Source organism: Pleurodeles waltl, chromosome 6, assembly GCF_031143425.1.
Source record: "Pleurodeles waltl isolate 20211129_DDA chromosome 6, aPleWal1.hap1.20221129, whole genome shotgun sequence".
Classification (NCBI taxonomy): Eukaryota; Metazoa; Chordata; class Amphibia; order Caudata; family Salamandridae; genus Pleurodeles; species Pleurodeles waltl.
This window is the reverse complement of record NC_090445.1, coordinates 1,534,129,682-1,534,156,103: the sequence shown is the minus strand read 5'-3', so window position 1 is coordinate 1,534,156,103 and position 26,422 is coordinate 1,534,129,682.

The following is a 26,422-nucleotide window of genomic DNA, read 5'->3' as shown; positions in this document are numbered from 1 at the left end:
CCACCCAGTCTTACTAACCAAACTACGCCCCTGCATAGAATGCTGTAATTTAGAGCACAATGGCGTACAGTGGCATACCATGCAGTGGCATTGAGTGCAGTGGCAAAGAGTGCAGTGGCATAGAGTATAGTGGCACAGAGTGCAGTGATACAGAGTAGTTGGCATAGAATGCAGTGGCAGAGAGTGCATTGATTTGGAATAAAGTGGTTTTGAGTGCATTGGCTTAGACTGCAGTGTATAGATTAGTGCGCAGTGGTGTACAGTGCAATTGTGCAGAGTGGCGTAGAGTGCAGTGGTACAGAGTAGATTGTTTCTCAGAGGAGAACATGGCGGGCTGCAAGGCAGCAGCAGCAAGTTAGAGTGCTTTCCTCAGGTTCCCAGCCGACGATGCTGGAAGACACCTCCTGCGACCGGTCGATGAGTTGGCGTGCCCCGCTAGGGTCCAGAGGCACTTCTCAGGGGCTCCGACAGGCCTGCGGAGCCACAGGTTAGTTTTGAGCCACTCTGGAGCTCCGACTGACTCTCGGAGTAGCAGAGCGTGTTCCCCTCTGGGGAAACTGTGGCAGAGTCAGCACAAGTGCGAGTGCTAGCGCCTCTTGGCAAACGACAGAAGACGCGGAGGTGGTAAGGAATGTAGTAGAGATGGCTGAGAAGACGGGAAGTCATCGAGAAGGGGGGGGTTGTGGTGCGGCCCCCCAGAGTGGAAGAAGGTGACCGGCGTGGAAAGGTAGGAGCCCGTCGTAAATGGAGGTTGGAGGAAACAACAAATTGGACTGAGGGAGACTTAATGAGGAGTAGCAGGGGGCAAGCAAGGCAAACGTCGGCCAGCAGTGAAGGGAATAATGAGAATAGCTTTCGTAAAGTTACCAAAAAGCAGAGGAAAAAGCCCTGCTACCAAACCTAATTGTAAAATTACTCCCTCGTTGATGTCTTATTTGAAGACAAGGGCAGCGGCAACAGCTACCTTCTCAAGCTTAATGGAGAAAGAACTAGAAGGGAGGGACCTTAGCCCACTAGGCCCGCTAGGCATGAGGGGTGAGAAGGGGTCGGGAGAGTGTGAAGCAGGGGGCAGTTTGCAAACACCCCAGGCAATATCAGGTACTCTAGAGGAACACAGTGGGGGTTCCCAGCTCCCCAGCATTTTAACCTATACTTGGGGAGGTTGTGGTCCCCAGGTGCTGGGGGTCAGCGACAGACTCCCTTCATTATTTTTTTTCAGCCAATGGGAAGTGGCAGTCCTTAGGGCTGCGGGGGGGCACACCCCACCCCCGTTCATTGGATCAAATTGCCCTAAGGAGGTGGCCCCCCTGCATGCCCTGCCCCCTTCATTGGGTCAAATTGTCCAGGTGAGGTGATTGTCCCCAGGGCTGTAGGGAGGCTGTGTGGGCCCCCTGCATAAATTCTATATTTAGCCCCGGGGAGGTGATGGTCCCCAGGGCATGGGGGCCAACGGCACCCCCATATTATTCTCTTTAAGCCCCAGGAAGGTGATAGTTCCTGGGGCACAGAGGGTCCAGAGGACCCCCTCATTACAATTAACATGTTCTGCCCCGGGGAGGCATAAATAAGACATTGGAGGGGGGGCCTGTGCGTTCCCCTCCATTTTTTTTAAAAAAAAACAGCATGCCCTTTAGACCTGGCCCATTCGGGGGTTTCATTAAAAACAAGTGCAGCAGACTGCATCTTTTTTTCCCTGGGACCTCAAGAACAAGGCTTGGCGGTCAGGGTATTCCTACCCTGCCCCCTTTTCATTTTTTTAACATTTTTTTGTGGGACTCGGCTGAAGCCGAGTCCACGGATGGCTGCCAACACTTCTTGGTTGAAGTGTTGCCCACCAATCAGAGCTCTGCATTTCCCTGCATGAGCTTGTTATTCATCGCTAAGTCGTCGGGAGGATCCGAGGTCATAGATATATGAATTTGGATGTCCTTAAATTTCTCAAGGACTGAACGGATTTACATCAAATAACAAAAAACACAATCTGCAGAACAAAATCTAGCTTTCTGCCGTTTTTGGTGTAATTCTGTACAGTGGTTTGGGGTGTAGTCATTTTCAAAACTCTTATGAGAATTAACAGGGGAAACACACATTTGTTTAAGCCCCTCCCCCCTTTTTCTCAGGCTCACCCCAAAACTTTCCATGCATAACAAGAGTCACCAACACACTTTTTATGGAAAAATTTGTGAAGATCTGTCAAACAGCGCCACAGATATAGGCAAGTCAAAAAACGCTTTTACTATGGAAATACTATAGCTACCTACTAGCAATATATACCTATAAGTTATATATATATATATATTTATATATATACATATATATATATATATATATATATATATATATATATATATATATATATACACACACACACACACACACACACTAAACTTGTCTGTAGTCTCATAGCACTAGCGTGTGCATTTGGGACTGGGAGCCCGGACTACCAGTCAAAGAAAATTCTTCTAATTCAAAGGATTGTTGCTAAAACTGGATAAATAAGGATGAGGAGAACAAGATGGGACAATTCCTAAAATCAGACAAGATGGGTCTGCCATGAGTATTGGAAAATATTGTGTACCCGGGAAGTTGTCTCAGTAGGGAGGAGACAAACAGAAGAGGCACTGTCAAGGGGTTGAACAACCAGCACCCACCCACCCTGGCAAACTCTTCTGGTGCAGTGGTCCACTTGTCATGCTTGTGAATGGGAAGTAGGGGCCAGACCCCTTGGAAGGTTGCGCTGAGCAATTGGACACTCTGCCCCTGTCTTAAATTGGTTTTTCAGTCAAGCCAAGGCCAAATCAGTGATGAATATCTCTCATCCCACCACTGATTTGAAGAATGGAAATCTGGGCAATCTGAGTGGCTCGCTGGCTGTCTGGTCATCAGCTGCATGAGATGGGGGTTTCCCGTAAAGATTTAAGGAGACTTACTGCACTACTCATTATTTCCTAGTGACAATTCTACAGAATGCTACCTGGGGTTATTCCACACAGCTCTCTCTTGCCTTACTAGACCTGTAAACTCATTAACATGAAGAAACCCTATGCTCCGCTTCACTACCTTTGCTAGCCCTTCTCACTCTCACAGGACAGCTACGCTCTGGGTGACTCAGTCTTTGGCATGCTGCAGACCTCTCAAAATTGAGGGATTTGTTTTTTTGATGGTGAGGTATTAGATTTCCAAAATCCTTATGGCAGACTAAAGTCTTCAACTGGGTCAATTCCTTACTTATGAACACCTTAAGGAATAACTAAATGCCCTATTCATACCTTGCACCTAGCACAAACCACACATGAGGTGTGCCAAACATTCTACACCATAGGGACTGGTGGCACACTAAGAAGATGGGTGTACAGAGCTTTCATGCAACATGGAGACCACTCCAGGGCTTCTCTCTATTCTACCTGGGAGACTGACATGGCCAAACCTCTGCACGATATCAACTGGGCTAAAACAAATTGGACTACTTCCACAAAGTATCCCAACACTGCCATCTTAAGTACATTAAATTTAATATTCTGAACTAAGCCTACCTTACACCTGCCCGAATTAACAAAATATACATGAGAGCCATAGCTGCATGTCATTGCTGTATGCAATTAGATGCTGATTTGCTTTATATGCTTTGGTCGTGCCCCACACTCTCTTCATACTAGCAGAGAGTTCTTGAGGTGCTGCCGACCACGATGGGCCATGTACAATGAACTCCCCAGAAGTTGTCCTATTGGGTGTACTCCCCTTGCCTAAGTTCAAGAAACCCTCCACCAAGTTCCTCGACCTGTCTCTTCTTCTAGCAAAATCCAGTATCTCAGTGCACTGGAAGGACTCGCTCTCTTGGTTTTGTTCTGAGAGTAGCTTGTTACACACAGAGGAATGAGCAGGTTTGAGAAAACATTTTATTGCACAGATGTGGAATATTTTGGTGAAGGACTTTAAAGACTGCACCAAGGAAGATAACTCTCACCCTGTAAATCACCCCGACATGTACACTCTCAGGGCCTTATTTATACTTTTTGGTGCAAAATTGCACTAACGCAGTTTTGCACCGGCTTGCACCATTTTTTAGCACCAGCTGGGCACCATATTTATGGAATGGTGCAAGCCGGTGCAAATGGCAGGCTAGCTTAAAAAAAATGACGTTAGGCAGGTTTGAGTCAAAATAAATTATTCTGACCAGATTAGCATCATTTGTTGATGCTAAGGGGCATATTTATACCCTGTTTGCACTGAATTAGCGTCAATTTTTTTTTTCTCTAATTCAGTGCAAAACTAACTCCATATTTATACTTTGGTGCTAGACCCATCTAGCGCCAAATTTATGGAGTTAAAGTCATTTTTTGGAAATGGAAACCTACCTTGCCTTAATAAAATGCAAGGTAGGCGTTCCCGTGCAAAAAATGACTCTATGGCCTTAACGCCATATTTATACTCCCATGCAAAAATGGTGCAAGGGAGGGAGGAGGGGTCAAAAAATGGGGCAAAGCTTGCTTTGCCCCATTTTTTAAGACCTGGGTCAGGGCAGGCGTTAGGGGACCTGTGGGCCTATTTCCATGGTGGAACACCATGGAATTAGCCCACAGGTGCCCTCCCCAGGCCCCAGGGACACCCACACCCACACTTGAGGGACTGCGAGGATGGGGGACCCCATCCCAGGTAAGTAAGGTAAGATTGCATTTTATTTTTGAAAGTGCCATAGGGGGCCCTGAAATGGGCCCCCATACATGGCACAGGGTGAAATGGCCATGCCCAGGGGACCTCTGTCCTCTGAGCTGGCCATTGGGGTGGTGGGCATGACTCCTGCATTTTCTAAGGCAGGAGTCATGTGGCATGGTAGGTTTAGCACCATAAAATGACGCTAATCTGGTTAGAGTCATTTTTTTAACTCTAACCTGCCTAAAGCCATTTTTTGGTGCTAAACTCTCTTCTTCTATACTGCCAGCCCCACCCGTCTAAAGTTATTTTTTTAACTCTAGCCGACCCTTTTCACCGGCTTGCACCATTCCATAAATATGGTGCCCAGCTGGTGCACAGAAATGGTGCAAGCCGGTGCTAAACTTTTTTGTGCAAAACTGAGTTAGTGCAGTTTTGCAGCAAAAAGTATAAATAAGGGGCAATATTTTGTAAGTTTGTGCCACTTTTGCATATATAAATTACGTTAATGCGGCGCAAAAAAAGTATAAATCAGGGCCTTGGTGCTAGACGGGTCTAGCACCAAAGTATAAATATGGAGTTAGATTTGCACCGAATTAGAGTCAAAAACATGACGCTAATTTGGTGCAAACAGAGTATAAATATGCCGCAGAGTATAAATATGCCCCTAAATATGGCGTTAAGGCCATAGAGTCATTTTTTGCACGGGAACGCCTACCTTGCATCTCATTAAGGCAAGGTAGGTCTCCACTTTCAGAAAATTACTTTAACTCCATACATTTGGTGCTAGAGGGGTCTAGCACCAAAGTATAAATATGGAGTTAGTTTTGCACCGAATTAGAGTTAAAAAAAATGACACTAATTTGGTGCAAACAGAGTATAAATATGCCCCTCAGTTTCTATGTACTAGTTGTTGACTGTCATGCTTTTCCCACTAGAACACTTTCTTTGAAGCACCACAAGGTTCGTTGCTCTGATTCCCTATGCTGAAAGGAAAGGCAGCTGTAACTGGGCAGGGGAGTGTGGAGGGCCAGTTTATTGTGGATCAGTTTGTTGCACAGAACGATTTAAAAATTGTTTACTAACCCTTCATAAATGTATGTAGCCCAGCACTGTTCTTCTGTAAATGTTTGATGGAATCTTTTGCTACATACCTGGCCTCTATCTTGCTATGCAACCTCTTTTGGCATACAATAAAATCTTTAAAGCAACTTATGGTAGTATTTCAATTTCATACATTAGATCACAACATTGCATTGACATTTATATGAATTGAAAGTTTCTTAACATGAACCTTTAAACATTAATTAACCCTCCTTCTTGACAACACCAGGAGTGAACAAAATCAACCAATTATCTGGTGTCAATTACATCAAGGCCAACATTATTGTTATGAATGGGGGAACATTACAGGTTTATAAAACATACAAGTGAGTTTTTTGTCATCAGTCCATCTTAAATTGAAATACTTGAAAGTACTCTCAAATGTCACTTTCAAGTAAATTGGATGCATGAAGTAAAATGATTTGACTACTTATGCAGGAAATCTGGGATTCGACCCCAGGCTTTCTGATCACACATAGTGCACTTAAGCCACTGACTAGGTTAATTTCTTTTCCCAATCCCTTTTAAATCCAGAAGACAGTATTTTTGTACAATTCAGTAGGATGAATAGTACACTGTGTTAAAGAAATACAGATCACCGGTGAATCCGAAACAACATCTAAAAAAGAATGAGGTACATGATGAAGTTGACGGAAGGCAAGACACTATGGCCCTGACTATGACATTGGCGGTAAATGGCGCTTACCGCCATGGTGACGGCCCCCAACATACCGCCGCGGTGGCAGATATCCGTTCGCCATATTATGACACACACACCAATCTGGCAGAATACTGCCACATACCCAAATCCGCCAGCCCAAAGGTCAGTGGTAAAGTGTTGATACCAACATCCATACCGTTACACCAACAAAACAACAACCACCACCACTTTATGACCCACAAATCACCATGGCGGACATTCAACGGCGGTACACCATTGGCGGTACACACCAGTGCGCTCAGAATGGACACCCAAATACAAAACAACACTACATTGGCCAAAACCGAAATCATACACCTGACACTCATACACACACCACACCCACCCACAGCACCATAAAACACACACCCACATTACCCACAACCCTTTACGAACACCAATTATTGCCACCAGACTGAAACCAAGACCACTGAGACAACTAAACACACTCCACAAATACCCACATATCCGTCACGCATCCCACATCCCACACCCCACCACATTACTCAAGACCCTCCCACCAGCAAGCACCACGAAACACCCATGTCCCCACTAAGGCACCTCCTTCACTGATGAGGAGTTGTGGGTCATGGTGGAGGAAATAGTCAGGGTAGAGCCACAGCTGTTTGGAGCACAGGTACAGCAAATATCCATTGCCAGGAAGATGGATCTATGGTGGAGAATCGTGGACAGGGTGAACGCTGTGGGACAGCATCCAAGAACAAGGGACGACATCAGGAAGAGGTGGAACGACCTATGGGGGAAGGTACGTTCCGTGGCAGCAAGACACCAGCTCGCCATCCAGAGGACTGGCGGTGGATCCCTACCTCCTCCCCCACAGCTCACAGCATGGGAGGAGCAAGTCTTGGCAATACTGCATCCTGAGGGACTCATTGGAGTTGCTGGAGGACTGGACACTGGTGAGTCAACATTTACTACTTGTCAACCACCATACCTGCATGCCATCTCACAAACTCACCCTCACTCCCATCATTCCACGCCATACCACACACTGCACCTACACATATGACTAACCCCAATGCCAAGCCCTGCATGCAATACCAATGCATGGACAGCCCTCCCAGCCCTGCATGGACACCCATCACAAAAGCATGCACAGAATGGAGAACTATTAAGCCCACAGCACATCACCATACACAATCAAAGATGGCAGGGCAACAGCAACGATAGAGGGGAAGCCAGGGATGTACAGTTTGTCACAGACATGAGGCATAATACATCACTTACATCCCCGGAGGTACCTCAGCCAATCTCAGCGGAGAGGAGGTACCTCGTCTAACCAGTCCCCCAAAAGAAGATGCCCCCAGTGATGACAGTAACTCTGGACTTCAGTATCTGGATGAACTACCTGGCCCATCAGGGACCACTCGAGCCCCAACCCACTCACAGTCCACCACAGAGCCTCCCAAATCAGTTTCCAACACCACAGCACCCTCCCAACATCCCCACTCCTCTGTCCCCAGGACATGTCAATCAGCAGTGTGCCCACCTGTACAGGGACCCCAGTCCACACCTCACCTACAAGACAATCAGGATCCTGTGGTGAGTGGCAGTGGGCACACTGTTTAGGGGACAGAGGCACAGGGCTACAGGGACACTGGGAGGACTGCTGTGCACCAGGGGGAGGACAGGCCCAGGGAACCGGCTCTCCAGGAGGCACTCACTAATGTCCTGGGGGCTTTCCAACAATCCCAGGACAAGATGGGCCAGATCCTTACCAACATGCAAGAGAATAAGTGGTTGCAGGAGGTACACCATCAGGAGATCAGGGAGGATTTGCAGGCCCTCAACACCACCATGGTTTCCATAGCAGGGTTGCTGGCAGACATGGCTAACATCATGAGGGAATGGACAGCACACCAATGGGCCCCTACCACTAGCCAGCCTACTGACCAGCCCTCCACTTCCGCTGCAGCTTGTGGGCAGGAGGTCCTGCCACCAGACCCACAGGCCACCAGCACCTCTCCCCCTGCAGGAGGTGAACCATGCTGCAAACGTTCCCTGTGACCCAGACAGAAGTCAGACACAGTTGCCAAGACCACCACCAGGAAATAAGACCCTCCTGAATGTCCCCCCTTGTGTCCCACCCTGTCACCTTGTCCACTTTGAACTGCCTCTGCTCCCCTTCCTATGGCCATTGGACACTGGACCTGTACTGCAGACAGAATGGAACCATACCCTGGACATTCCTCTACCATCACCCCATTCCATTGCACTTTCCTGTCAATTATTTGCACAACAATAAACACCCTTGAACACAACTTGACTGACAGTGTTTAATGTGATGAAAATGTGCATTTATGGAAACAATTACATCATGTGCAAATGATCTGAAAACTTTGATAGAATATAATTAATGACCTGTAGCTATCTGAAGTCATCACATCAGTACACTGTTGTAATATCAGCCAACATATGCAAAATGAGAAGCCATTGGTGACAGTAAGTAGAGATGCAAAGGAAGGGAATGCCATCCTGCTACAGCGACACAGATAAAACAATAGTCAGAGGAATGGTCAGTTATACTGTCTCACCTGTGTGTCATTGGAAGTATTGACGTATAACTGATGTTCTGTTGTCCACATTCTCATCCTCTGCCTCCTCATCTTCACTGTCCTCAGGGTACACTGCTGACACAGGGGCATTTCCAGTCTCCTCCTCCTGCAGATAAGGCACATGTTGTCTGAGGGCCAGGTTGTGCAACATGCAGCATGGCACTACTATCTGGCAGACCTTCTCAGGTGAGTAGCACAGGGATCCACCTGTCAGATGCAGGCATCTGAACCTGGCCTTTAAGAGGCCAAAGGTCCTTTTGATAATTCTAGGGGCCATGATAGGTTTGGGTAGTCCTGGGTCACCTGCCAGTATTAAGGGACAAACATTAGCCTTACACAATGGTATGGGGTTAACACCAGAAGACATACACTGACATACATTGGGTGGTCACTCAGGCTCACCTATTAGCCACACTCTGTGCCTCTGTAGTTGTGCCATCACATTTGGGATGCAGCTATTCTTCAGAACAAAGGCGTCATGCACCGACTCAGGATACTTGGCAGTGACATTGGAGATGTACTGGTCCACCAGGCACACCATTTGCATATTGAGTGAGGGAAACTCTTCTGATTCCTGAACACCGGTTCATTCTGGCAGTGGGAACAAACGCAATATGTGTTCTGTCAATCAACAATATTTGGTATATGTCCCATTGCATAGAATCCTGCATTCACAGTGGCCAAATCTTCCACCTGGGGGAAGCGATTTAGCTACACATGTGTTTGACCAAGGCAGACAGAACCCTTGCCAGCACGATTGAGAACATGGGCTGTGACATTCCTGCTGCCAAGCCCACCGTCACTTGGAAAGAACCAGTTGCCTGGAAATGGAACACTGATAGGACTTGCACAAGAGGGGAGATCCCAGTGGGCTGACGGACAGCTGATATCAGATTTGGCTCCAGTTGGGCACACAGTTCTGTGATTGTGGCCTTGTCCAGTCTATAGGTAAGTATTATGTGCCTCTCCTCCAGTGTAGCTAAGTCCACAAGGGGTCTGTACACAGGGGCTCATCTCCTCTTCATATTCTTCCATAGTGGCAGGTATCTAAGGACACTAGAGTGAGTAGGTTGCCACAATTTGAACAATGGAACCACCACCTCAGAGTACATAGATCATTAATGTGATAGGACAGTGGGAATGGCAATGTACGTGCAATCATCACCAATGCCGCAGTTATGGATTAACTGAATGTTGTCCACAACCATTAAATAGCAACCGCCTGTCCTGTATGAAGGGACAGGTGGAAGTGAGGTAACTCCTGCAGCGTTGGGCGTCGTGGCAGAAGGTGGTCTTGCACCACCGTGCAATTCCTCATTGGCTAATATGGGGCTCTATGGAGTACAGTGTCCAATGGGGATCAGTGACGACGGTGACAGTATACACCACCACGGACGTGACCGCCGTTTTCTATCTAAATCCTCACTTGATTCCTGACTTTCCACAGGACAACACCTACACTGCGTGTGCTGCTGGGACCTGTGTCTGGAACCTACCATGGCCCGTGTGACTGGGGAAGGGCCCCACCCTTCACTTTGGAGGAGTTGGAGCATTTGGTGGAAGGGGTCCTACCCCAGCACGGACTGCTGTATGGGCCTCCGGACCAACTGGTGAGTACACCTTGGGCACGATGCATGTGCCAAGGTTGCATGGAGATGTGTGTGCAAGCATCGTATAATTTGGGGGGGTGGTATGTCTGTTGGCAGTGTACATGGTGGGCGCCGGGTGATGTGTGTGCCAATGGAGATGGAAATGGGGTTTGTGGGCCATATGTGTGACAGGCTGGATTGTATGTGTAATGGTGTCCTGCTGTCTGCATTACCTCTGCAGGTCAGCGCCCATCCGAAGAAAGGATTGTGGTGTGCCATCGCCAGCAACATGTGGACCCTGGGGGTCTACAGCAGGCGGAGCACCCACTGTTGGAAAAGGTGGGAGGACTTGAGACGCTGGGCACAGAAGACCGCAGATGCCCAGCTGGGGATGGCCTCCCAATGAGGAAGAGGTGCCTGTCGGAACCTGACCCCCCGATGGCCCGCATACTGACGGTGGCCTACCCAGATCTGGTTGGGTGCTTGAGGGCATAACAGCAGCCACAAGGGGGTGAGTACAGTGGGCATAACTACAATCATTGGTAGGTGGCATGGGATCCAGGTGGTGGTTGTGAGTCAGGTGGTGCCCCTTAATGCCAGGTCAGACATTGCAGCATGACCCAGTTTAAGGGTAATGGGTGAATAGCAAATTCAGGAAACCTAGCTAGGTTGTATTCCATGTCAGACAGGGCTTAGTGGCTTCCAGGGGGTGGGTGCAGTCGGCGGTGTTTGGCCCTCATCTTGCTGTGGCACTTAGCCAATTGATTGCCAGTGTGGTGCATAGTGCTCAATCCTGAACCCTGTGTGTGATGGTAATGTGTATGTCAACTGTGGTTTGGTGCTGTAATTGACCTACTGTTCCCTTTCTTTCTCTCCTCCCCTATTTTCTTCTGTAATCCTGTCCATGTGTGCATTAGCATCATCTGGCGGAGGAGCAGGGGCACCGGCAAGTGAGGGTGCTGCATCCCACATGACCCAGGAGGCAGAGTCCACAACGCAAAGGGAACCAGTGGGATGGAGGCCGAGGGGAGCACCACGTCGGAGACAGGAGGTGACAACACTGACTCTGATTCCTCCTCCGATGGGAGCTCTCTGATGGTGGCAGACACCTCTGGGACCACCCCAGCTCCAGGTACAGCCGCCACCGCCTGTACTAGCACTGCCTTCCCAGTAGACCCTCACTGAGTTGCCTGTGCCTGCTCACCTAAGGAGGGTGGGAATCTCCTTTGCCCCAGGCACCTCAGGCCCTGCTCCAGTGAGCCCTGCTGCCCTGAGTGAGGAGGCTATTGACATCCTGAGAACCATCTCTGTAAGGCAGTCAACCATAGTGAATGCCATCCAGGGAGTGGCATCCCAAATGCAGCAATGCATTCCTGGAGGGCATCCACAGTGAATTGGCGGTCCAACAGAGATCGTTTCAGGCTCTGTCTTCCTCTCTGATGGCAGCCATTGTCCCGGTTCCTACGTCCCCTCTCCAACTACTACTTCCCAGTCCCAGTCTCCTCAACCCCAACCCATCCCATGCACACATACGGAGAAGCATGCACACAAAACATCAGACAAGAGTAGCACAGTCAAACACAGGCCACAGGCACTCACACAAACAACAGACAGTTGCACACACAACAACATCCACTGCCTCCACTGTTTCCACCTCCTCCTCCTCCCTCACAGTCACATCTGCACTTACACCTGCATGCACTGCTTCAACAGCCATCACCACCATCACCACACCAAGCAGCACACACACCTCACGAGAAGACACCTCCACAACATCCATCCATGCGTCCTCTGTGTCCTCTCCCACCCGGTATGTCCCCCCTCCTAAGGGACAAAAACGCAGGCAGTCAGACACCCAACAGCCATCCACCTCACATCAGCACACTGCCCATGCGCCTGCACCCATGTCCAGCAGAGGTACTCCTCCAACAACCACTCCCTCAACCTCCACTCCCACCCCTCCTCCCTCATCCCTCCCCACCATCCCTAAGAAGCTTTTCCTTGCCCAGCTTGACCTCTTCCCTCCCCCTTTACCCCCCGTCCTGCCCGCAAGAGCAGGGTCCCAACGACCCAGCCCAGCACCTCAGCCAAACAGTCCATGGGGACAGTGGAGTCACCTCCTAGTCGTGGAGGCAAGAAAGTGAAGGATCCCACTCTACCAGCCAGGAAAGGGAAGGATCCGATTCTATCAGCCTGGAAAATTAAGGATCCCACTCCACCAGCCAAGAAAGGGAAGGATCTCACTCCACCAGCCAGGAGTGGACAAGTTCCCCAGCATTGGGAAATGAGCATGGAGCCCCCTCCAGAACCAGTGGGTGAATTCCCCACTTCAGCTGAGATGTCCCCCTCCCCCCTTCTCCCTGAGGTGCCTGCCCACTTTCAACATGTTGCCCCTTCACAGTTTGGTGCGGTGAATGTCAAGATCAAGTTGGGGCTTGGACGCTGCCCTGTGGCCATATGGGCCTTTTGTACTTTGGACAGGGCATTGGCCCTTTCTGGGCAATGGTTCATGTATAATATTTGTCACTTTGGTACTAATGGTGGTTGTTGTCATGCAAATACATTTTCGATTCTACCTTACTGTTGTCCTTGCATTATTATGATGTGTGTCATGTGACATTGTTTTTCACCCGCAGCTGGTTGTGTGTATGGTGTGTGTGTGTGAATGGTGTGTGAGGTGCATGTGTGTGTCACTTTCCTTTTCCTCCCTCCCTCCCTTGTTCGGTAGGCGGCTGTACTCACCGTCGTCGTCTTCGTGGGCGTTGGTGTTCCAGGAGCATGGCGTAGAAAAGCAGCAGCAAGACCTGCTGTTCCAGTTCCATGGCGGCGATGATCTTCTCTGTGTCTCTAATGGTGAGTCTTTGGTCTTCTGTGTTGTGCTTCCGCCAGGCTTTTGATGGCGTTGGTACCGCCCCGTAAATCGTGGCGGTGTGCTGTGTCATAATATAGTGGGCGGTACCTTGTCTTCCGCCTGGCTGTTGATGGCCTCTGCCGTGGTCAGAGGTGTTGACATCCTGGCGGTTGGTGTGGTACATTGGCTGTCTGTGGAAGCTATCACCGCCATGGTCATAAGTCGGCGGTAATTATCACCAGCCTGTCAGCAGTATTACCACCACTTTATCACTCACCGCCAATGTCATAATGACCATCTATATGCTAATAACACTGGCTTTTTCACACATTACATTGCTATTCAAAGCAGCAGTAGAAGTGCATGAAAACATTTATGGATACTGCTGTGGGACAGGGTCAGTGAGTGCAGAGGCGGAATGAAAGTTGAGGCTAAAAAGAACAAAGTATTCTGTAACTATTTTATGAATCTTCCGCCATGAAGTATCTACATATAAAATAACACACACCATAAATTAAAAATAAATGGAAGTTAAACTAATCAATGGGAAATGCACTATGTTATGCTATAAAACCTCCACTGTTTAAAAAAAAAAAAGAAATTGTGATTTCTAACAACATGAGGAATAAACATACAGATCATTTAGTATGTCAAAACAGCAGCATACATTATAGTGCGAATATCAGTAGTCTTGTTAACCATGCAGAGAATGCATCTGGCATACTCTGAAATATAATTCAGTCATTAAACAACAAACACAGTAGGTTAATGATATTATTGCCAGGTGCTGTACCCGCCATAAATCTGGTTTTACTACAATCACATGAATGAAACTAGAAGAAGAACTATTGCATGTGGTGATCTGCTGCCCATAGGGCCATATGTGCAAGAAATATGACAGAGGAATGTATAGCAGAGGTGTGAGGGGGAGGCTGTTGCAATGTTATGAGTCCCTGCTGATTATACAAGTGGGGCAGATGTCTGTTCCGACCCTGGAGCAACCTATGTGTCTACTGAATCTGAATGATAAAAAGTGTAATATAAACACTATAGATACTCGGAGAGAGGTCTTCAGCATGTGAGGAAGTTTGAGATCTATCTACGAAGGTTACTCATCTGATTTGGCTTCAATCTTCACGATGTATGCTTGCCAGTCTGGTTGTGGGGATAGAGAAGCCTGTCTCATCCCTGTGTCTTGTAGTACTTGTTGTTCCTCTAGTTTGAGAGTAAGTCAGAGAGCCACAGCCTTGTCAGCGGAAGGGTGGTGGATTTCCAGGACATGGCTATCCTTCTCTTCACTAGTACCAGTGGGAGGTCGACAAACGTATTAACAGGTTTACGCGCTGTTGTATGGGTAGTGATACCTAATAAACAATGTATGCCTTCCTTTCAATAGGGGGTACCTATCGCATCCATGGGAAACCCAACAACCTTATCCCAGTAGGAGGTAAGCTGTGAGCAGTACCAAACCATGTGTGCAAAGTCGGCTGCAGTGGCACAGGGGCGAGGGTAGACAACTGTCATCCCTGGGTACATCTGAGCCAGCAATTTGAGGGTCAAATAAGTGTGGTGCAGGTAATTAAACTGTGTGTATTTGAACTGAGCGTTCGTTAAGATGAGTTTTAGTACGCTCAAACACTGCACCCATTGTTTATCTGTGATAGATGTTGCCAATGCCGTCTCCCAATATATTTGAAGGTGGTGTAATGGGATCCCCCCTTCTGAGCATATGGTGTTTCATAAATGCGCTATGGCTCCACGAGCAGTGCCATGCATCATCATGACCTGTAGCACCATAGTTGTCTCTGGTTCATCATGTACTTTTTGCCAGATAGTTGTCAGGAGTTTTGTGAGTGTGGTGTAAAGCAGTAAGGAACCTTGGGGTATCCCATATTCATCTACCAAATAATTGAATGTAAACAGATATCCCCACAGCGTCAATCCTGCATTAGTCCATGCAGTCTCTTCTATTCACGTCAGTAGGTCTTGACATTCTGGCATCACCCAGAGGGACAGTGTTGGTGGGTATGGGGGTGCTATTATTCAATCAATCAATCAAAGCATTTGTAAAGCACACTACTCACCCGTGAGGGTCTCAAGGCGCTGAGGGGGGTGCCAGGGAGTACTGTTACTGCTCGAACAGCCATGTCTTGAGGTGTCTCCGAAAGGTTAGCAGGTCCTGTATCTGTCGCAGATGGATAGGAAGAGTGTTCCACATCTTGGGCGAGGTGGGAGAACGATCTGCCACCAGCAGTCGTTCTGTGGATGCGTGGGACGGTGGCGAGGCCAAGGTCAGCGGAGGGAAGCTGTCGGGTCAGGGTGTAGAAGGAGAGCCATCTGTTGAGGTATTCTGGTCCAGTGTTTACTTTTCCTCACACAAAATTTTCCTAAATATTGGGTTCTACATCAACAGCTCTGATTTCCTTTAACATGTCTCCAGCAAAGAAAGGTTTATTTCAACCGTGCAGCACCTGTGGTAAGCTAAGGCTTCACTGTGAGTACCCTCACAGGGACTGCATTTACTGTCTTCACCCAGAGCACCAGGTGAAAGTCTGTAAAATTTGTAGAACCTTTTCTAGCATGACCTTCAGGTACAGAAAAGCCAGGCTCCTGCTTTGGCTTCAAAAACATAAGACCAAAGAAACTCTCTCTGATGATGAGGACAGCAACGCCTCTGTGGCATCAAGGAAAAAGGAAAAGATCTGTTGAGAATCTTTCTCCAAAAAGAAGTAAGGCAGCCAAAAAAGTGCACTCTCTGAAGGAAAAAGCTGAAGAACTTCCCTCTACTTTAAAGAAACATGGCGAAAAAGTTCGGTCTGAACCTTCCACTCCAGCTGTCATTTCAATGAAACTTAAGAAGCCATCTAGCTCTTTGCCACCAGCGACGTCAAGTAGCTTAGTCATGTTGACAAGACCGTTGACGAACGCGTCGTCGACTATATGTTTTGCATTATCTATTACCACAGCGACGGCGACTTTCACAGATCCATCGTCGCCCATGATAGTAACGTTGTCACCGTTGTCATTGACGACAATAACATTGGTGAGCTTGAAGTAAAGCTCTTCTTTATCTACCAGGCTATAAAAATTTCAAAGAAGTTAACATCGTCGACGGGTAAGAAGTTAAAATCTACACCGTCGACGGCTCTGTCAACGTTGACAGGTGAGCCACAGTTTAAAGCCCCGTCGACGAAAACCCAGTCAACACCAGCTCATTTGACAACTACAAAAATTAGCACTCCGATGACAAGCACACCATCGACGAGCGTACCGTTGAGACTGTTGACGAAAGCTTCATCGACTGCCCATTTCTCACCATTGACAGCAGTGGATTCTGGAGGATCTTCCTTTTTGCCCTTAAGAATTATGGCAATTACATGTAAATCCACTCAACAAATTACTACCTTCCCATACCTCGCCTAGTAAGGTGTCACCTGTACCTCCACAACATCTCCTTCATGAGGACGACAAGGAATATTGAGATGTTTCTGGTGGCACGTAGTCCTTCAGACCTACGGATAAAATGCCAAGAAGAGGAGGAAGAAGAGAGTGAACAAGTATATATTCAGCACTCATTTCAAGAACAGCAACAATCACGCGCCCAAGAGCAACAACACGAGCCAACAGTGCAAATGCCAATGTCAATAAATTTCCAATTTGCTGCATATGATGCAAGATTATTATACTAGATTCCCGCCACCAGGATCAACCACTCCTCTGCAGCATCCGCAAATGCCGTTTAGTCTTCCTCCTAGAGACCAGCCCTCACACTCTCAAGTACCTATGGTACCGATACCAACTCCATTGCCACTTTCCGAAAGCGATCCGCCTTCTTTGGAAGACGAACGGGAAGAAGGTGAGATACAGGACACTGAATCACTCCTTATTGAATGGGATGATTACCAAACGCAAACACCATCCGCCTCTATGCCACCACTGGTAGATTCTCCACCACAGGAAATTGATGGATTCCATAGTGTAATGGAAAGAGCAGCTAAAAGGTTCCAGCTACCCATTATATCTAAACAGTCAGATTGTTTCCTTTATGAATTTAAGGAAGACACCAGGAAATCAGTTTGTGCAATCCCATTTGTAGACTTCATCTGGGAAGAGGACCTTAAAGTAATGCAGACCCCATCATCCATTCCAGCGGTGCTTCCTAGGTTGGACAAAAAATACAAAGCACTGGAAAATTCACCAGCCTGTTTAGTTGGTCAACCTAAACCTGACTCAGAAATATTTCAGGTGGCCCAGCGCAGATCAGAAATCCATCCTCTCTGCTTTCCGTGCCCCAGATAAGGAAGGAAGGTGCTTAGATTCTATAGGGAAAACATTTTCCACAATGGTGGCTACAACAGTCAGGGCAGCAAACTCCTTGGCGATTTTAAGCAGATACAATCCACAAATGTGGTCGGACATCTCCCAATTCACCGATCTCCTTCCTGAGGATGCTAAAGCTGAAGCTCGGAAGATATTGCAGGAGGGAGAAAAGATCATAGACTGTGCAATAGATGTGTCATCTACAGGTTTCCGCCAGCTAGCCGGAGCGGCAGTATTAAGACGTCAGGGGTGGCTAAAGGCCAAATCCTTCCTCCCAGAGGTTCAGATGAAGGTCCTGGATATGCCATATGATGGAGAACTATTTTTCAGTAAGCATGTTGATAATGCGCTTCAATCTGTAAAGGCTGACACGGACACAGCTAGATCGCTGGGTACTCTGCAATTCAAAAGGCAGCCCTTTTGTGGGGCGAGAGGAAGAGGACTGCATTCTTACAGAGGGGGCCTGCACCAATATCAGCAGAACCAACCTTACCAGAGCCAGTTTCGTCCAATCACCAGTCAACAACAGCAACAGCCCTATCGGCAACCACCATCTGCCACCTACAGGCATACCACAAGAGGAAAGTCTTTTTATAGAGGCAAGGACACAGCCAGAAAACACTGACCTCCATTTAGTGCCTGCATCCAACCCCTATCCCAACACTCTGATAGGGAGAGAATTTCCAGCTTCACCCACCAATGGTCCCAGATCACCTCAGACCGATGGGTCCTCGATATTGTCACCAAAAGGCATACCCTGGAATTTCAACAATCTGCCCCGGAGATACCACCATGAGGACCCCCACCTGCCCACTTAAAAGAGCTCCTTGTACAAATTTCCAATATGATAGTCAAGAGAGCAATAGAGATCGTACCGAAGTCTCAGAGGGGAACCAGCGTCTACTCTCGCTTCATCCTCATCCGGAAAAAGACAGGAGACTGGCGACCTATCTTAGACCTTTGATTTTTAAACAAATTCCTGAAGAAACAGTTATTTTGGATGATCACTCTACAAGATGTGTTACGATTACACAACCAAGGGGATTTCATGAGAGCCTTGGACCTCCAAGACGCCTATTTCCATATCCTGATCCACCCCAGTCACAGGAAATTCTTTCGCTTCAGAGTTGCAGGCACCCACTACCAATTCAGAGTGTTGCCTTTCGGCCTGAGATCGGCTCCTCGAGTTTTCACCAAGGTCGTAGCTCCAGTAGCAGCCCACCTCAGACAAATGGGAATTCAAGTGTTTCCCTACTTGGACGATTGGCTAATAAAAGCACAAACAGCGTCCAGGGCAGCCAGAGACACATCAACATGCCCCTCCCTCTGCCAGAGAGTAGGTCTCTCAGTCAACTACCAAAAATCGCACCTAATATCATCAAACAACATCACCTTTCTAGGAGCCGTATTAGATATGGAACAAGCGAAAGCATTCGCCTCTCAGGACAGGCAGAGGAGGATTCGAAGTATTGTGCTCCATCTCAGCAAAAGAAAGTCCACTTCTGTCTGGATTTACACATTTTTTCTGGGGATGCTCTCCGCGTGCATTCCGTAGATACCAAACTGCAGTCTCCACATGAGAACACTTCAGCAACAGCTAGACAGTCAGTGGAAGCAAATTAGTGGATATTGTCCAAATAACCCCACCAATGAAACAAGCCATGGAATGGTGGAGGAAGATCCCTGACATCTCCGAGGGTCTCTCTTTTCTAAATCAAAGACCAGAGCATGTTCTGACCACAGATGCGTCTCTGAAGGGATGGGGCGCGCACCTCGAAGATCTGACAGTGAGAGGGAAATGGAACACACAGGATGCAATGCTCTACATCAACCTGTTGGAATTAAAAGCTGTGTTCCTGGCGTTCAAAGCCTTCCTAACCAGGATCAAAGGATCATCGGTTTTGATCCGAACAGACAACACCACAGGTATGCATTACCTCAACAAGCAGGGAGGTACAAAATCACTGGCACTGTCTCTTCAAGCACAGGAGATATGGAATTGGGCACTTCAACATTACTTAACTCTGAGAGCAGAACACGCCCCAGGAATATCCAACACCTTGGTGGACTCGTTAAGCAGAACCTCAATGACCTGCCATGAGTGGGAGCTCAACCAGGCAACTCTCGATCATTTCTTTCTTCGCTTGGGCGAACCCAGTCTGGACCTATTTGAGACAAAAGAAAACAAAAAATGCCAATACTACAGAAGCTGGCAACACAAAGAGGGTCGAGGGGGAATGCATTTTTGATCAAATGGTCAGGAATCTATGCTTACGCTTTTCCCCTGCTTACGCTAATCCAGAGAATTTTACAGAAAGTGAAGAGGGAACCTTGCCGACTATTACTGATTTCTCCCAGATGGCCTCGCCAGTTTTGGTTCACAGAGCTACTGCTCCTTTCAGAACAACCTCACATTCGGTTGAAACCAATGCCGGACTTGCTGACGATGACTCAGTGCCAGGTCTGTCATCCCAACCCGACTTCACTGGCTCCTGAATTCTATGAATTTGCTGACCTAGATATTCCACCAGACTGTCATGAAGTGCAAGAGCCCAGTCTCCTAACAAGACATACTCAAATGGAAATGATTCTGTATATGGTGTAAAGCTTTCAGTATCCACCCTCTAACATCTTCTCCAGAACAGATACTTCCGTATCTTCTTCAATTGGCAAAATCAGGTCTCTCTCACTCACTATCAAGGTTCACGTGGCAGCCATTTCTCGATTCCCCTGTACTGCTACTTTACCATCTTTATGGTCCTCAAGAATAGTAAAGCAATTCCTAAAGGGATTATTCAGATTGTTTCCTCCAATTAAACTCCCTCCACCTCCCTGGCACCTCAATATTGTACTTTTACAAATGATGAAACATCCTTTTGAACCTATTCACAAAGCAGAATTGAAATGTATTTCCTGGAAGACAGTGTTTCCTCTAGCGCTTACCTCTGCAAAGAGAGTCAGTGAAATTCGAGCTTTCACAATCTCTCAACCCTTTCTTCAACTTAAACCGGACATGGTCATCCTTAGAACTAATCCAAAATTCATTCCTAAAGTTCTCTTAAACTTTCATCCAAATGAGTCAGTAATATTAAAGACTTTCTTTCCAAACCCCCAAACTCCAGCAGAAAGAGCGCTACATTCCTTGGATATCAAAAGATGTCTAGAATTCTACATACAAAGTACTAGCAGCTTTCGTAAAGCTGATCAATTGTTTGTAGGCTACGGACAACTCAGAAAGGAGTACCCTGTTACCAAACAGTCTTAGCCCGTGGATAGCCACTGATATACAATTTTGTCATCAGCTAGGGGGAACACCACTAACAGCCAACGTCAAGGCTCATTCCAACAGAGCTGTATCTACCTCCACAGCTCTCTTCGCAGGAGTGCCTCTACAACAGATTTGCAGAGCGGCAATGTCGACTACCAGCCACACCTTTACTCAGCACTACTGCGTAGGTGCCGCAGACAGAATGGACGCAGCGTTAGGACAAGCCGTTTTGCGTAATTTATTTGCACAAGGTGAGTCAATATTTCTTTACCCACCATCCTCTAATATTCGTGTATGTATATATATATATATATATATATATATATATATACAATACTGGAGAAGAAAATAAGTTACTTACCTGTAACTGTGGTTCTCCAGTATTGGTATCTTTCATAGATTCACATGCAACCCACTCTCTTCCCCATAGAGGCTCACTTCATGTTTCTTACTTTTGTACTTGTGCTGGAAATTCTGAGAGACTGGAGCCTCTGTGCTGAGGGATCTAAAGGGTGGTCCCACCTGATTGGCTGGACTTTGGGTCTTCTATAATGTAGATGATAAGCTGTTAAAGCGAATGTATTTTTCCATTGATTTCAATGTTAAAATTTAATCTACTGCTTTCTATATACCGTGGGTCTCCCACTTTGACGATAGGGAATGATTCAAGCATGTGAATCTATGAAAGATACCAATACTGGAGAACTTCAGGTACAGGTAAGTAACTTATTTTCGTATTTCTTCCTGGAATTAATCCATTTTGGTCTTGGTGTGCTAACTACTGTAGAATGAGTATTAATCTGTTGGTCAGTACCTTCCCCAGGATCTTATAGTCTGTGTTTAAGAGGGAGAGAGGATGGTACGATCTCAACTGCAACACATCATGATCTGGTTTAAGGAGTACCACCAGGACCACTTCTCGTAGGGATGCAGGCAGCATGTCCTTTGAAAAAGCTGCATTGAACATCTTCAATAAGTGAGGTATACGTTTAGAGCAGAATGCAGAGTAGAACTCTGCTGGTCAGCTGTCTATTCCTGGGGTCTTGCCCCTAATCATTTGTTGGATCACCTCTGCAATTTCATAAGTAGAGAGTGGAGCGGAGTCGGCCTGATGCATCGCCTGCAGGCAGGGCAAGTTGATAGTGTCCAGGAATGAGCCGATCGAATTATCACCAATGCTGTGTGGGGCTGAGTAAAGGTCAGCATAGTATGACTGAAAAGCATTGTTGATGGTTCCTTGGGTGTTAAAGATGTGACCAGTCGTGTCGCAGATAGCAGTGATGGGAACCCTGGATGTTTCAGAACTAAGTAGCTAAACCAGTATTCTACCCGCCCTGTCACCTTCTATGTGTTTCTTGGTGAGGTATTCCCTGTAATCTACTCTGCATACTTAGGCCATTGTCATCTTGTATGCCAAATGTACTGCCGCCATTTACTAGCAACCTCTGTATTCTACAGATTTAATCTTCTTGTGTGCTTAGCTCCTTACGCGGGACCATTTGTGTTACGCAAATCGTTTTGATCGTATGAACTCGTAAGGCCACTTTGAAGGCATCCCATTCGATGCCTAGGTTGGAAGCTGTGCCTTAGTTGTCTGCAAAGTATGTGGTGATGGTAAGTCATCTCAAAATGTCTCATCTCTGACCACCTCCGTAGGGAGATACCATGTAAGTATGCAGGGGCATCCATGCCTCCAGGTCAATCGAAGTAGTGGACTGATGTGATCTGTCCTAAATATTCTGCCCAGGTGTCTCCACTCAGGCTGAAGATGAAGTGTGGAACGTTCTTCCGGTTCCAATTCAATCCATGCCACTTATTTCCCCCCCTAGGGTGTCACAGATAATAGACCTTGCACTTACATACGGCCTTCGATTTGGAAATGGCCGATTTCCAAACGACAATCCTGCTAGGCCTACCTTTTTCAGAGGATGCTATAGCAGTTTTCTGGATTACGTTATTTTAGCTCTACGAGTTTGGCATTTTATAATTAACGTAGAGGTGGGTTTTCGCCGTACTAGTGACCATGCCCCATTACAAATTGCATACAATGCAGCTCTATTTACAGAGCACGATCCGCCCAACGTTTCGGTTGATCCTAATGATTTGCTGGAATTGTCCACCAAGAGGCGTGTGGTAAAGTGGCCTTCGTTTTTTAAATCTAACCTGCTTAACAATAAGCTCTGCACCATGGTTTCCTGTCACTAGCTCTTTGATGACTCTACTGTATTATCTTCCTCAGAAATTATGTCTTCCCATTCAGCTCTTTTTGCGGACCTTAAGGAGCTTTTTACTAAATCTCCTATAACCCAAATGAAACCCTCTGCACCTAAGTGCAAATGGTTCGATAAAAAGTGCCGGGTGGCCAAGAACCTTCTATTTAAAGCTCTTAAGTTAAAAAACTGGGATGCCATTACACATGCGAGAAGAAACTATGGTGGTCATTCCGACCCTGCGGTAAAAACCGCCAGGGTCGCGGATGACGGAAGCACCACCAACAGGCTGGCGGTACTTCCTGGGCCATTCTGACCACGGCGGTAAAGCCGCGGTCAGAAAACCGGGTCCAGCGTTTTCCCGCCGGATTTCCCCCGGTTGCCCAAATCCGCCATGGTGGCGCTGCAAGGCGCGCTGCCATGGGGATTCTGACCCCCTTCCCGCCACCGAGTTTCTGGCGGTTTTTACTGCCAGGAACAGGATGGCGGGAACGGGTGTCCTGGGGCCCCTGGGGGCCCATGCACTGCCCATGCCAACGGCATGGGCAGTGCAGTGGCCCCCTAACAGGGCCCCAGCCTGCTTTTCACTGTCTGCCTAGCAGACAGTGAAAAGCGCGACGGGTGCTACTGCACCCGTCGCACACCTGCAACACCGCCGGCTCCATTCGGAGCCGGCTTCAGTGTTGCAGGCCCCTTTCCCGCTGGGCCGGCGGGCGCTAACTTGGCTAGCGCCCGCCGGCCCAGCAGGAAAGTTGAAATGGCCCCAGCGGTCTTTTGACCGCGGAGCGGCCATATGGCGGTTACCGCCGCCCGCCGCGGTTAGAATGAGGGCCTATGTGTCTACTCGCAAGTTATTGAAACTCAAATATGAGGAAAACTTATGGGAGTGTCTGGCAGAGGCGGCTAGTGCTTGCGATGCCAAACTCTTTTGGACCTTGGTTTCGCGTAGAGATCCTGCCCTGTCATCTACTCCTGAATGTCATATTGATCCAGAAATCTGGCTCTCCCATTTTGGGGAATTGTACGGCTCTCGGTCGGATTCTGATAATATTCCTACAGATTCTGTATTGTGCCATCTTGATGCGCCGCCCTTTACGTTAAAAGAAACAGAGCTGGTAATTTGCGCACAAAGATCAGGGAGGGCCCCTGGCCCAGATGGCATCCCCTCGGATCTGTACAAATCAGATCTATCTGTATGGACCCGGTACATCAATAGGGTATCGAATACTGCCATGGCAACTCGATCCTATCCGGTCTCGTGGAAGATGGCAATTATTGTCCCCATTCACAAAAAAGGAGATAAGAGCTCCCCAGGGAATTATAGACCTATTAGTTTATTAGATAACTTGCAGAAAATATTCTCGTTCCAGTTGTTATCTAGATTAAAACACTGGATAACGAATAACCAGGTCTTAAGTCATCTCCAGGCAGGATTTAGGGACAAGGTCAGTACCATCGATCAGATCTTCCGATTTCCTACCATTAAGTGGAATATCGTAGACGCAGATCAAGGCCACTTATTTGTGGCCTTTTTTTATTTGAAATCTGCGTTCGACCTTGTCCAGCGCGCCAAGCTCTGGGAGGTCCTCAGTACTACTGGTGTTCCGGGTTCCATGATCAACATTATCAAGGATCTCTATTCTGACAACTGTGCCAAAGTCCGCTGGGGTGTGACTGGTGATCTGACCCCAGTTTTTCCAACAGCCCGGGGTGTGAGGCAGGGGTGCGTTCTGGCACCTACCTTGTTCCTTTTGTTTATTAATGCCTGTTTGCCATACCGCTCAGATTGCCAAAGTGATGCCCCTAGCTTGGGCGGGCAGAAGCTCCCCTGTCTTTTGTTTGCGGACAATACTTTGCTACTCTCGCGTACTGCTACGGGCCTTTCCAGACTGCTCTCTAGATTCACGGAGTTTTGTATCGACCATGGGTTGTCAATCAATTCAGCAAAAACAAAATATATGGTCTTTCGGGACACCAGGCACAAAATGAAGAGGCCTGTATATTTAGAAGGTGTTCCCTTGGAAAGAGTGGGCACCTTTGATTATTTAGGCATTAAATTGGAAGATTCACATCTCTGGCATGCTCATCGCCAAAAATCTTTATTGTGCCTGAAGCAAAGGGCGAGTGGCATTGCAAGATTTGCCTCTAGATCTCCCAAATTTGCAATGTCCCCTGCACTCGAAATATACAAATCTCAAGCTGGGGGGGTGCCCTATACGGCACTGAACTTTGGGGCCACTGCAACTTGGCGAATTTGGCAAGGGCAGAAAATCAGTTCTTAAAAATGCTGCTAAAGGTCCCCTCTAGCACACCATCTCTTCCCATCCGAATGGACCTAAACCTTTTCTCAATTTCGCAGATTGCTGCTTTAAGGCCCCTGCTGTTTTGGATTCGGTTATGGACAACAGATGCCCTAATTCCTTTTCGTTGTGGGCTTCTCAATTTGGTGGGCCGCGATTCTATTATCAAAATTAAATGGTGTGCCTTCGTCGAACGATCTTTCACCCATCTCGGCCTAGGGTCCTATTGGCAGGATCCCATTTCCATTCCCAAAATTGCTGCGCAGCTGTTAAAGGATGCTTTTTGGCATAATGTCCAGATTGGCCAATTTGCCAGTTCTGTCCCGCTGTCTATGTCTGATAATTACTTATCTGTCAAATGCCATTACGAATTTGAGCCCTTCATGGACGTAACATTATCTCCATTTGCTCGTGCCCTTTTTATTAGGTTCAGAATTGGGTCTCTCCCTTTGTGCTCCTTAACGTATAAATGGTCCAGTTCCATTAATAGATCTAAATTCTGCCCGATGGGTTTCAAAAGTGAAGAGTCTGTTTCACATGTCTTTTTTCATTGTCATGCATATCACAAACAAAGAGCTCTCTGGATCATCCCGCTTTGTAAACATATAGGGGTCAGATCTTGTTTTCATGTTGAGAAAATTTTAAAATGTGATTCATCCGTCCAGATAGTTTTACCAGTGGCAAAATTTCTCGAATCAATCTGGCGGTTCAGATTAGCAATCTTAAGGAACAAGACTGGGTAGCTAGTTCTTAGACTTATTTATGTATATTTATTGAATTTGGATGCATGATTTTAGTCTTTACCTTGTAGGATATAGATACTGGTTTACTATATTACTGATTATTTATCGATC